The sequence below is a fragment of the Danio rerio genome, chromosome 24 (assembly GCF_049306965.1).
Source record: "Danio rerio strain Tuebingen ecotype United States chromosome 24, GRCz12tu, whole genome shotgun sequence".
In the NCBI taxonomy this organism is placed as follows: domain Eukaryota; kingdom Metazoa; phylum Chordata; class Actinopteri; order Cypriniformes; family Danionidae; genus Danio; species Danio rerio.
This window is the reverse complement of record NC_133199.1, coordinates 14,768,054-14,781,346: the sequence shown is the minus strand read 5'-3', so window position 1 is coordinate 14,781,346 and position 13,293 is coordinate 14,768,054. Positions and strand designations below refer to the sequence as shown.

The 13,293-nt window shown below is 35.1% G+C and overlaps 1 long non-coding RNA gene across 1 annotated transcript; it reads left to right on the top strand.

The window, feature by feature from the left end:
- Positions 1-6,584: 6,584 nt before the first annotated feature.
- On the top strand, positions 6,585-10,798 carry LOC137489216 (uncharacterized). The gene is made up of 4 exons (XR_011008595.2): positions 6,585-7,576; positions 7,845-8,003; positions 8,528-8,623; positions 9,816-10,798. It is a non-coding gene; the product is annotated as an uncharacterized lncRNA (long non-coding RNA).
- Positions 10,799-13,293: the final 2,495 nt, after the last annotated feature.

Genomic DNA, 13,293 nt, shown 5'->3' with positions numbered 1-13,293 from the left:
AAAACAAAGTTTACAACCTGTCCAAATGTGTTCACCTAAGTCTATTTATGTATACATTCAATCTTACATAAAAAAAAAAAATATATATATATATATATATATATATATATATATATATATATATATATATATATATATATATATATATATATATATATATATATATATATACAATCACATCTGATTGAGAGATGCTCAACATTTGAAATGTTTGGTTTTTGTTGCAGATATCCAAGGAAATGGAGAAACAATACGTCCTTTAACCAAAACCTTGAGACATTAGGCTGTGAAGGCTTGATCTGCTATAATGTTAACATTGCAAAATGAAGGCTGAAAAATGTTCCACTCCATCATATGAACTGAAAAACGTTTATATGATCTATTTCTGATAGATGCACTAATGTATCCTTTTTGTTTTTGATATTACAAGCTTGTGCTGAGCTAAACAAAACAATAAAAATGCAAAAACTGAAACAGAGGTATGGTTTTGTACAGTACACTACTGTGCACATTTTTTCGCTTTCCACTGTCAAATGTACCAAATTGGCAAACCGTACCATACAACCTTATGGCTAATGGTACCAAGCACAACAGAACAGTACCACAAGTGGGAAGCTAGGCTCACTGCTCAATGCTACTGGTTTACAGACAATTATCACCAGATCTAGCAAAAAGCTAGAGGAACAACAACATAGGAATGATTGAATTCAGGTATGCAAACAAGACTTTCTGAAAGAACTCAAAAGATCCCGGTTCACTTCAATGGCATTTTCTTTGAAGCCAATAAAGGTCGAACCAAGCATTGTGAAATGATCTGATACAGATGAGTAGCAGAAACATAAACTGCTGTTAAACTGTTCAGGCTATGTGATATTGTAAATAAAATGCATCTTAGTAATATATATATTTTTTTCTGTATTGTAGGTGTTACAATGTAATGTAATGTTTCATTACTAATGTCATAACAAAGAATCGCAATGTGTTCATGTGTCCTAGATAGCAGTTATGACATTTATGATGTGATTAAACATCTTGTAAAGTGCAGATCATCACAGAAGTCATGATGATATGAAAGTTGAGAGACCAAGGCTGAAATTCTTCATGTATTTGTATCTGCTTGGCTGAGACGGTTGTCTCCTCTGCAGGGAACTCAGACTAATCATGAGAGGAATGAGATCTGCTCATGCTCAGAAAGCAAGATCAAGGGAAAAACAGGATATTAGTGAGAATTAATCTCTAGGAGATTTGTTATGACTGCTGGCATTATTTGATTGCTTTGATTGTGGAACCAGAAGTAACACTATTTAACATCTTCATCCTCATCAAACCAAAGGAACTGACCTCACTATGCAGTACACTAAAATTACAAATAATTTAATTTGTAATGTTATTTTCAAGTAAATTACATCATAAAATAAAGTCAAATGTGCTTTACTAAGACACAGTATGTGGTTTTCGCCTCTAGAGGGCGTGCATTCACAACTAACAAAGCGTAGTTTGATGATGCCATAACCAAGTGTGGAATCATGGGATTTGTCATCTCCATTACATCCTACAGGTCTCCAGCAGAAATCATGTAGATGGATGAGCTAAAGTATTCTAAACTTATTATCATGGAAGTACAAAACAAGTAATGCAGAGTTCACACTGCACAATTGTTAGAAAATACAGGCAAATCAAAGCCCGTTCATGTGGGTAACAATCACACAGTGTTAACTATCAAAAACACGATCTAAGAGAATTGCAGATAAGTCGCAGACACTGGTGAGATATTTGGCATGCTAAATGAATCTGATTTTGTCAAGGATTCAAAATCATGCTTTGTGAAATTAGTTCTGCATCCAGTTTTAGCATCCAGGCCAGCAGGAAGTTAAGGGAGAAGTTACGAAGGTAGAGACCACAATTTCAACAAGCCTGGCATCGGTTGAGAAAAGGGCTTTTTTGATCTATTTGGACGCAAGAAATGGAGGAAAAACTATTGGAAATTTGGCAGGAGCACCCATGTCTGTTCGACGTGTCATCTGAGCAAAAGCACAACCGGGTCGAAAAAGAAAAAACACTTGGAGAGAAATTGATGATTTTTTGCATTAGCCAGATGAACAAAATAAGTACATTGTCTACCCCTCTAAATGCTTCTTTCTCATTATGTAGTTAATACCAAAAGACATACTACGTGACCTCACATTGTTTCCATGTCACTTCTTGCGTGTGTTTTGTTGTGAGATGTAGTTTGCAAACCGAGACAAAGTTGTCAGCGATTCTTCCTATTGTTAAGATATGCAGTGTGAAACCCCGTCACCGATCCATTTGCAGTGTAAACACAGCACCACTGGAACGCTAGCCCTGATAGTCATGCAGTGTGAAAACATCTGTGACTCAACTCCTTTGAAAATCATGCAGTCAGAACTCGAACGAGCGCAAAGCAGCATGAAAGCAGTGGAGCTTTTATTATGCCATGTCAACAGATGCCGGCTCTCTCGTTATCACATTGAGAAAAAGGCAGCTCTTACTAAATACTAAACAGATTTTAAGGTTCTGGTATAATGCTGCTTTGTGCAGTCCAATAAAATCAAAAAGTAATAAAAAGTAAACTTTTTTTTTAAATGTTCACTCTGTTTACTTTGTGGAACTCTGTAAAGTACAATTTAATTAACCATTTCTTACATTAATATAGTGCTTTTCTGGACACTCAAAATGATGCATCACTGGTGTTCTTCCTTTGGCCCAAACAAACTAAATGTGAGCCTAAAGTGGCCCACCTGTACAATGGCAAAAGTGGGCCAAAGATTCCAGTTCATATATGGGCTATTTAAGGCAAAGATTATGCACTTAAGGCAAAATGTAATCTGAATGTGAGCTTAATGTGGTCTATGTGGGAAATGTCAAATTTGGCCCAAATGACGGAAATCAAAGTTGGCAAAAATGTGGCATAGTTATTTAAGGGTAATCTGGGTCTAAACCCAAAGTGGCTCACATGTGTAGGTGCACATGTGGCCCAGTTATCTTAAGACATATGTGGACCCCTTTAGCCTAAAATGGCCCAGAGAAAATATGACAAATGTTGCCCATTCATTCATTCATTTTCTTGTCGGCTTAGTCCCTTTATTAATCCGGGGTCGCCACAGCGGAATGAACCGCCAACTTATCCAGCAAGTTTTTACGCAGCGGATGCCCTTCCAGCAGCAACCCATCTCTGGGAAAAAATGTGGCCCAGCTATGTAAAAACGCATGTGGACCAATTTTGGCAAATTTTCAGCACAGTAAGCTTTGGCTAATGTGGCTGTTAGAATAAAGTGGCTCAGAGAAGATATAGCAAATGTGGCCCAGTTTGTCTTAAAACATATGTGGACCACTTTTAGCAAATTTTTGGCACAGTAAACTCTGGCTAATGTGGCTGTGACCCTAAAGTGGACCAGATGAAATATGGCAAATATGGGCGAGTATCTCTGGCTAAAGATAGTATGAACTCAATCAGCTGAGGTTAGATGTGGAAAGTATGGTACTGTTATCCTAGATCACTTTTGGTAAAGATAAAGTACAGTGATCATTTGATAATTATAGGGGTCAAACCATAGCTCTTTGACATGGCAGATATGGGTAGTAATATAGCTAATTTGTGGCCCAGATCTGGCAAACAGGAGCAGACCACCCTAGAGCCATCATTCCATTCATGTATATGGTCCAGATGAAAGTACCAGAATAAAAGCAAACTGTGGCCCAAAATAAGGTCAGTTATGGTTCATTTGGTTGAATTATGGCTAATATGTGGTATCCCTATGGCTTAATTGTAGCCCAGAACTGACAAACAGGAATGGACCGACCAGGTGCAATCATTCCATGCGGTATGTGGGCCAGATGTAAATGTCTGGTGTGGGCCGGTGGGTAAATTTGGCCAGGGTTTAACCTCTACTCTTTTTAGAGGAAAATCCTGGTATTTTGAACGACCACAGAAAGTCAGGATTGCGGTTTAACATCTCATCCGAATGACGGCACTCACTGATCAGTATAGAGTCCCCATAAAAATACTGGGTTGTTAAGACCCACACAGACCGCAGGTTGAGTGGAAAAACAATGTAGCATTGGATCAAGCCAAGCTTTTAAAGTGTATGCTTCATTTAAAATCCCTTTAGGTCAAGTCAAGCCACCTTTATTTAAGCAGTGCGTTTTACAATGTAGATTGTATCAGAGCCATTTTACAAAATGAACAGGAAAATAATTACTTGAATAGGTCAAAAATAAGTTTAGTGTTTATTACTTTAATTGATTCATTTGATTTTCTCAAAAAAAAAGAATTGTAAAAATAACAACAAGTATACATATAAGTATACATATAAGGTCAAGCATTATTTTATAAAATCTTGAATTTAATATTATTACATGTTTTTTTTTTCTTGCCTAAAGCTATTGATTTAAACTAGAAATTACTTCAGTATTTTTATGTTATATTTACTACATTGCAGAAGCAGGCACCAAACTAAAGAATAGTTTGAATATTTTATCTCAATAAACACACAAGCACCTTTTTATGAAGTTAATTTAACATCAGCAAATTATTTTTATTTCTGAGCAAATAACATGCAGTTGAGAAAACACAAAGTCTTTACTTTAGTTTCCAAATAAATGCACTAAAAGATCAGCAAAAGTACACTTTTACAGGATATATGTGTCTGGTTGCTGTGAAAAAAATGCATGTTAAACTGTGTCAGGAGTTTCAGTGTTGTATAATTCTATAGAGTCTGAAATACAGGTTCATTTATGTCATTAGTTTGAATGTCTGAATGGACCTTTCACATTAAGCATGTCTAATTACATTAAGGTGTAATGTGCATGTAAGACTGGTTAGTGTTTTTTGTGCAGAAATGAAAGAAAGTTGTGAGGGGTCATGTGAGAGTTATGCATACCACAGTCCCCTGAGAAAACCCTCCTGGAAACAAAATCCCAGTGTGGATCCTAACCAATGCAAATAAACACTAAATCAAACAGATCCAATAGCACTGGTGCCAGGGAACCCTTAAATAGTATGATCTGTTAGTAAAGATTCTACCCATGCAAATATATAGCTACAAACTCTAAGAAATAAAGGTATGAGAGCTGTCACTAGTGTGGTACTTTTTCAAAAATTACAAGTGTTTATCTTAGGAACAAATATGTAACTTTAAGATACCAATATGCACTATTTTTGTACAAAGTACATTTTTGTAAACCTTCTTACCCAGTGGGTGGGTGTGATTTTAACCGTAAGCCTAAACTTAGCATAAACGGTAAACGTATCCCTTAATTCTGATAGGCTAAATGGGATGTTGCTCCAGGATCAATCTAGATGTTAATCCAGGAACATGTCCCACTTGGGGAAATAATGTAAATTCTTCCCAGTGACAGTTTCTATACCTTCTATTCCTTTTGGTCTTTCTAGTTCTCCCTCTGTCTTCTCGAATGTTAATGGGTCCTATACACGCGACACAAAGCGACGCAAGGTGCGACGCAATTATCGTTTGCTAGTTTCAGCTCGGCGAAGAGTCATTTTGATGTTTTGAACCACGCTGTCTAAATAGCAAATGCATTTGCACTCATATGTGGACCCATAGGCATTCTGTTCTAAAAAAGGAGGCATGTTAAGGTGCATTTCCGGTGCGTTACTATTTTTATTAGTCTCTCCTCTATCTCTAAAGTCTCTATAGGTGTCTTGAGAATACAAACACGGCTGTTACCTCATTGGAAACCCTGCCTCTGCTTTCATTCGATTTGAGAATGAAAAAAAAATGCAATTGACGCTCAAGAGCTGACCTTTTTCAACTGAAAGCGCACAGTGCAATGGCAAAAATGTGAGGTGCATAAGGCACGCAGAGTACATAAGCAGTGCAAAACATTTACGGGCATTAGAAAACCATTCAAAAAAGACCACTCTCAAGAGCTATGAGCAAGGCCTAAATGTGCTTTTCTACTGAATAGCACAGCAAGGTTTGGTTCTGTATGGTTTGCTCTTGACTTTTTCACTATGCTCTGTACCTAGCACCTGGTAAACCTGTCGTGAGGTTTCAAGTGAGCCATACCATTACCAAAGCATGACGTACACAGATTTATGAACACCAGTTTTTTCAAGAGAATCATCACTATTAGCAACCTTAGATTTGCAACAAGAGACACCAAACCAATACATTTAAATAGTCAGCAGCAGCTACTGCACAAGATCACTATTGATAGCATCCATTGTTTCTGTGTTGTGGGTTGGTTTGTGTCACACATTTGTTCATATCACGTTTACAAAGGTGTCACAGCAATAGATGCAGCGCTAATATAGTAGTTATCCCACAAGTAGTACACTGTAAAAACGCCAACTTTCAAAAAGTCCTCTGAACAAAGATTAATAAGTTAACTGAATTTAAATATTTTCATTTGAAACGCTGACAAATAATAGTTAGTTTGTTCAACAACTATGGTGCTTCAATGTGAAAAACGTAAAATATTTCGTTGAACTATTAAAAAATTCTTAGTTTTGCGTTGATGCATGCTCTTCTTGTTGGCGCATGCGCCTCATAAGCTTCTGGCGCATGCGCAATTTACTTCCATAGCTCACTGCAGGGGGTACCTGTCACGTGCGCGCGACAAAACGAACCATCTTTCTTTCTGCGGAGCTACGTGTCAATCGTTTTCATAATCGATTGTTTATAATTGTATACATGTTTTTTTGTGCGATGTGCTACCCATCTGACTGCCCGATCTATTTTACCAGTGTATTAATGATGTGAGAGACCGTGATAGAGCGGTTAAGAGCAGGCCAACGACGTTTCTGTTAAATCATAGGTAACAGTTATGTATGTCTTTTTTGTTGTCATCTAACGTTATATTATTTGATATGTTGGCTTTGATGTGCGCGTGTATCCTAATACGGAACTATTTGTTATAATTTAGCCGTGAGTTACTTGTTTCGTGCACTTGGTTTTGGCTATTTACATCAATAAAAGTTTTGAGTGCATGTATTTGAAACAAATAGCGATTTCAATCGAGTCATTTGCTTTAATAACTCACGATTAATACAATGAGTATCATATAACATACCAGATCAGGTATCCAAGTCAAATTTCCTTGCTAAAACGAATATAACATTATGTCCTGTTTATCTAGATTGCTGTCAGCATTGCGCACATCATAACCTTTTTTCCCTTCGAACCAGAGCCAGTGGAACAAACGGTGACGTGTTTAACTGTGTAATTTGTGTGAAAATCGTGTGATTTTCATGTAATTCATTGCTTGATTTGCTTGTATATTAGTTAGCTCGACTAAATGTCTATCATATTCAGACCAACTTGCTTTAACAGTCAGCTAGCTTTTATTTTCATAAAAAATATAAAGGGCTAAATATATATTTTTCTTTCTTTTTGCTCAAAAGGACTAAAATATTGACAATGTCATAATTCAATGCAAGATTTCCTTGAGGAGGTGAGACTTGCTATCATCAGTGAAATTTGACGGTCATTCACCAGCAGATGCAAGAAACCTTTTCTCTTTGCCCAAAAGAAGTTGTTGAGATTTAGCCAGGAGGAAATTAGAGAGAGATAACCTGGACTTTAAGGAAGAGGTAAGTCACTATATTGCAATTGCTTTGGTTTCATTCAAGGTAGTAATGATAATGCTAAAAATAACAAACAACATTTTTATTATAGGTAATTCAAAATACATCTGTATTCAGCATTTGAACATTTAAATATTTACATTTACATATATATATATATATATATATATATATATATATATATATATATATATATATATATATATATATATATATATATATATATATATTATGTGTAAATATTAATATGTATGTTTTTTTTTGTATATTGTAGATCTGCACAGAGTTTTCTCAGATCTGTAATGTAGATCTCCTGAGACAGTTTATCGAGTGACTTGATAAATATACAGCACCTCTCCTGAAACTCTACAGAAAAAGAAGGGATTCAATAGGTCCAGAGATGGATACAACTTTAAACAAGATGAATGAGCAGGTACTCATTAAGATTTTTTTTTTCTTATACACCCGTCTGATGTTTTTAACATGTGCAACATATTTTGTCCTGTCAAACACAAAAGCATGAATTTCATGCTCAGGTAATACAGTCTAATAAAACGTAATTGCAACAATTTAATTGTCCAGCCCTTTTGCATTCTTTTTAATTGTGTCAAGTTGTGTTTTGATTGTGAGATGGAAGTAAGATAAATAACAGATGTTTCACTTGTTTTGAGTGACCATTTCAAATGAATACATTCAAAGAGGAAAATAGAAAATAATAGTTGTAGTTTTTAACTCAAAGTAATTGTCACATGAAACTAAACATTTTTCTAAATTTGCCAACACAACCATTATCAAATTCCATTGTATGGAAACCACAAAATTCTTTTTTAAAAATAAAGCCATGTGTTTTTTCAACAGCATGAATAAAATACTATGCTCATTTAAATGTACTAAGTACATTTTTACTTACAAAACAATAAGATTGTAAAACACCCTTTGTAAATGACTTTCCTTTAGGTCACTGATATTGTCACCGATCGAGAAAGAGCAGCTCTTGAGGGATTGGCAATTTTTCTTCGTAAAAATTCTGCTTGCTTTCTCAAGATATGTCTGGTAAGTTACCCATTTTCATACCCTATTCTACATTTATTAGTCTGCTTGGTAACACTTATAATAGCTGCACGCTATAAATAATTTATTTAGTATTAGCGAATAGTTAATTTATTTTCTGTTAAGCATAACTCTACATGAAGTGCTCAATGATTGTATTTTTTTTAACTTTAATGATTCATTTGTATTACTAATTTAAGTATTGCATTATTTACAAACAAGTTATTTAAGAATACTTGGTGTTTTTAAGATCATTCAGAATGCTTAAGTACACGATTAATAAACTATTCAAATTAACATTTAAATATCCTAATATTAAGGTATGTAATAATAGTTACTTTGTATGTTAGTATATGCTTTATGAGCTTAACTTCATCCAGTTGTGACCTAATCTAAAGTGAGGACTATTTATGCTTTATAAATCCCTTATGAATGACAATTAAAGGCTCAGTTATATTCTAAACAGGACAATAAACAACTTTCACAATTGAAACTGTATCAAATAAAAGTAAATCTTTGCAATTTTATGTAAAATAAAAGTTTAAAAAATTGCTAAATATTAAAAAGTTGTCAATATATTGTTCAATTATTATATATGTTTTTGTTTGTTTGTTATTTTCAATTTACAGTATGCTTAGATAAGATTGATACTGAGCCTTTAATTGTCATTTATAATGGATTTATAAAGCATAACTAGTTCTCACTTTAGATTAGGTCACAAAACTGGAAGAAGTTAAGTTAATAAAGCATACAACACATACAAAGTAACTATTAGTATATGCCTTAATTATAACATGTATAGAAATGTCAATTTGAATAGTTTACTAATCATTTAATACTTATTCTGAACGATAAAACATAAAATAATTGGTTTGTAAATATTGCAATACCTAAATTAGTAATGAAACATTAATCATTAAAAAAGTATAAAAACACATTATAGATGCTTATAAGTCAAGAATAGAGCATTTGTAGCTGAATTTATAAACAGTTTACTAACATCTATTAGAGTTAATACTATACAGGTATGCAATTAACCATTTGCTATTGCTTTATAGACTATTCAAAGTGTTACTGTTTGTATGTACGAAAGTATTACATGTTTTTATTTTCTTTGCATAATAGTAATAACATTAATAAGTAGTAATTAATATTACACATCAATTAATTTTCCCATTACTTAATCTCCTATAAGGACACGGACCCTGAAGACCACAGCACCAGAGATTAAAGGATTGGAATCTTCACTGTGGTGGAAGATGATAATGGCACTTCTGCATCCCTGCAATATGTGATGAACCTCGCTAAAATCTTGGAGGAGGCCATAGTACTTCAGGATATCACACATCTGCCTGCAGCCTTCGCTTACTTGTTCAGCCTCTTGTATAGACTGAATATGGAACACCCAAAAGAACTCAAATATACTTTTTAAGTGATTCAGCATGTTTTATGGAGGTTGGTGGCACATGATCTGCGAGAGTTCAGTTCATTCATTCATTCATTTTCTTTTCGGCTTAGTCCCTTTATTAATCTGGGGTCGCCACAGCGCAATGAACTTGTTTTACGCAGCGGATGCCCTTCCGGCTGCAACCCATCTCTGGAAAACATCCATACACACTCATTCACACATACACTACGGACAATTTTAGCCTACCCAATTCACCTGTGCCACACGTCTTTGGACTGTGGGGGAAACCGGAGAACCCAAAGGAAACCCACGTGAACGCAGGGAGAACATTCAAACTCCACACAGTAACGGCAACTGACCCAGCTGAGACTCGAACCAGCGACCTTGGTGGGAGGCGAAAGCTCTTCCTACTGTGCCACTGTTTGAATGTTTTGAGGTCTGTTTTTGGACTTGATGTACTTGTGTTGACAAAAGTGCAGTACACTTTAAAGACTGTTTGAATGGAGTGGCTTTTAGGGTTTACTCTGATTAGATGATTGTATATTCACCTGGTTTGAGTGTTTAGACACACTAATAGCTTGGTTTTAGTAAGGTTGCCAGTTATTTTATGTTGAGGCAGTGTACAATCTTTTCAAATCTGGAAACATTCAGTACTAGTTGTGTACAAACTAGCCCAATGCTGAACACGGCTAATGTCAAATGCTGATTTTGTATGCAAATGTTTTGGATTGTGATTTGAACACAGTTAAAAATAAAAAAAGTGAATTGACTATTCTTATGTATTTAATTTGAATCCTAAAAATTAATAGTAAATGCATAATGAATCAGTTTGTTTTATTTTGTTTAGTAAACTAAAAAAATCTTGTTGGGTAAACATGATCATTTTTGTTCAGTAAACAAAAGATCTTGTTGAATAAACGTGAAAATTTTTGTTCAGCAAACAAAAGATCTTGTTGAGTAAACATGATCATTTTTGTTCAGTAAACAAAAGATCTTGTTGAATAAACGTGAAAACTTTTGTTCAGCAAACAAAAGATCTTGTTGAGTAAACATGATCATTTTTGTTCAGTAAACAAAAGATCTTGTTGAATAAATGTGAAAATTTTTGTTCAGCAAACAAAAGATCTTGTTGAGTAAACATGATCATTTTTGTTCAGTAAACAAAAGATCTTGTTGAATAAACGTGAAAACTTTTGTTCAGCAAACAAAAGATCTTGTTGAGTAAACATGATCATTTTTGTTCAGTAAACAAAAGATCTAGTTGAATAAACGTGAAAATTTTTGTTCAGCAAACAAAAGATCTTGTTGAGTAAACATGATCATTTTTGTTCAGTAAACAAAAGATCTTGTTGAATAAATGTGAAAACTTTTGTTCAGCAAACAAAAGATCTTGTTGAGTAAACATGATAATATTTGTTCAGCAAACAAAAATATGTTGTTGGTTAAACAAGGAATTCAACAAAATATTTTAAGTCGACTTAGTTAACTCAAAAAGCTGTGTGTGATCAGTTGCCTTATTATTTTAAGTTTATTCAACTTTTTTTTTTTTACAGTGTACTACACTGCATGACAAAAGTCTTGTCGTTGATCCCAGTTGTAAGAGCAACAAGTAATATCTTGACTTCAAGTTAATTGTTTTAAAAAGTAGCAAAAAAAAGATTTTTCTGATGAATCGTCTGTTGAACTGCATCATAATCATCACAAACACTGCAGGAGACCTATTGGAACCCGCATACACCCAAGATTCTCACGGAAATCAGTAAAGGTTTGGGGTTACATTCGTATTAGGGCATGTGAGAGATCTGCAGAATAGATGGCAACATCAAAAGCCTGAGGTATCAAGACACTTGTGCTGCCCATTACTTTACAAACCACCCGAGAGGTCAAACACTCCAGCAGGATCCTTCTCATACTTAAGCATCCACATCAAAGCTCCTGAAAGCAAAGAAGGTCAATGTGCTCCAGGATTGGCCAGCCCAGTCCCCAGACATGAACAATATAGAGCATATCTGGGGTAATATGGTTTAAAATAATAGTAATTATAATTTAATAATAATATTTTATGACAACCTAAAAATAGAGAAGTAATACAGTAAACTATTCAAATGGAATGATAGCAGGATAGAATAGTATAATGTGGGAAAACCCTGGGGGAAAAAAGGCATCTATGATTGGTTGAAAGGGTTTTCTGTCCCTTTGATTTTACTCTGGACAACCTGTTGTTAGAGGTTTTTTAGCCTCTTTAGAATGACTCAGTATCTTATAAAAATAAATAAACATGCTGTAATTATTTTCCTTAATGCACACCACTCTTTAGCAAACTTTATGCTTCACTCTTGTTGACCCCTGCATTGTATTTTCTCAGACTGTGTTTATCTGACAACCGCAGATCTCTTTTTTTAGTGTAATATTACAGAAACTCTTAATAATGAAAGGGCTTCAGGAGTAAAGCACTCCCTCTTCACTTAGTTCATTATGTCCATCTGTTTCCGTCTGAGAGTTTGTTGATGGAGTGACTCAGTGAGTGACGCAGACACTGGTGTGTGTTTGTTTAAGCTGCAGGTGTGCTCTCATTGTTCACAATGGACACAACAGAATCAGTTTGTTATAGGCTTCTGAATCAGAGCAGATTTATAGAGGACAACTCTATGACTGTACATAACACAGTGTTTGCAAATCGATTTCAGAACCAAATATTTAAAGACATTTTGAAGACTCAATGTGTGTCTGTGCGCAGGTGCTGATTAGTAATCAGAAAGTGAGATTGAGTGTAAGTGGGTTCAGGTGGATCTGATGGATCCAGCAACTGCCTGACATTGTGTGGTTCATTCATCTGAACAACCTGAACCACACTGTTCCAGTTACTATGACCATTTATGTGAAGCTGCTTTGACACAATCTACATTGTAAAAGCGCTATACAAATAAAGCTGAATTGAATTGAATTGAATTCATCTAAAGCTACGGTCTACGGTCACACTAGAGTTAGTGTGTTCGAATTCTGTCATGCGGCGCTGCGAAAAGGGGAGGGAATAAACTATATTATTAGGCAATAAAAAAAGCGAGTGATTGCTCTGTTTTAAATTTCTGTCCAGAGAGGTCATATTTTGATCCTTGGTTGGTCTCACGCAGTCGAGTGATGCAATTTTGCAGGTCAGAGATCACCAAGCTTGAACTTTGCACCACAGCAACCTGCGAAACTTGACGCATGACCCCTGCGTTTCCGATCTGACACATTCGCGTGCGTATGAATGGTCTATGGGAGG